The sequence below is a fragment of the Elephantulus edwardii genome, unplaced genomic scaffold (assembly GCF_000299155.1).
Source record: "Elephantulus edwardii isolate Elephantulus edwardi_28Jun2011 unplaced genomic scaffold, EleEdw1.0 scaffold00082, whole genome shotgun sequence".
Taxonomy (NCBI): Eukaryota; Metazoa; Chordata; class Mammalia; order Macroscelidea; family Macroscelididae; genus Elephantulus; species Elephantulus edwardii.
This window is the reverse complement of record NW_006399832.1, coordinates 6,026,673-6,027,417: the sequence shown is the minus strand read 5'-3', so window position 1 is coordinate 6,027,417 and position 745 is coordinate 6,026,673. Positions and strand designations below refer to the sequence as shown.

Sequence of the window (745 nt, the reverse complement as noted above, 5' to 3'; positions counted from 1 at the left end):
TCACCTACTGACAATTCCTTATGCTGTGACCAGTGTTTCTTAAGTTTAGTGCATTATTGTTGCTGTTATTAGGTACCACTGAGTTGAGTACAAGTCACAGTGACCCTGTGAACAACAGATCTGAACCCTGTCCTATCCTGTGCTGTCCTCACAATCTCTGAGACCCTCAAGATCATTGCTATAGTCACTGTGTCAATTCATCTGGTTGAGGGAATGTCTTCCTCTCCTTCACCATCACTCCACCATCCCAAGCATGATGTTTCTTTCTCTATCATGAATTCTCTAAGCATGATGCTACATTCTTCTTCAGAGTGCACCTTCTTGAGTAATCTATGCATAAAAATTAAATACATATGGAGAAAATATATAACTCTTAACTCTGATGGACACCTTTTCTAATTTTAAACCATGTTGTGTTCCCTTGTTTTGCTCAAACAATAGTCTTTTGGTCTAGGTACTGGTTTTTCACAATTAAGTATTCAGGAATTCCCATTCTTCTCAATGTTAGCTATAATTTGTTATGAGCCACACAGTCAAATACCTTTGCATACTCAATATAGCACAAATAGAGATTCTTCTGGTATGCTTTGCTTTCCATCAGGATCCAACAGAGAGCAAGGAACTCTTAAATTAAAAATTAATAATAAAATAAAAAATTAAAAAGAAAAAAGATTTACAGCCTTAGAAACAGGAGAGTCTCTCTCTCTGTCTCTCTCTCTCTGTCTCTCTCTCTCTCTCTCTCTCT

At 37.0% G+C, this 745-nt stretch overlaps 1 protein-coding gene across 1 annotated transcript in view; it reads right to left on the bottom strand.

The window, feature by feature from the left end:
• The window catches only part of THBS4 (thrombospondin 4), an 88,321-nt gene that overhangs the window by 54,322 nt on the left and 33,254 nt on the right, over positions 1-745 (bottom strand). The window lies entirely within an intron of this gene.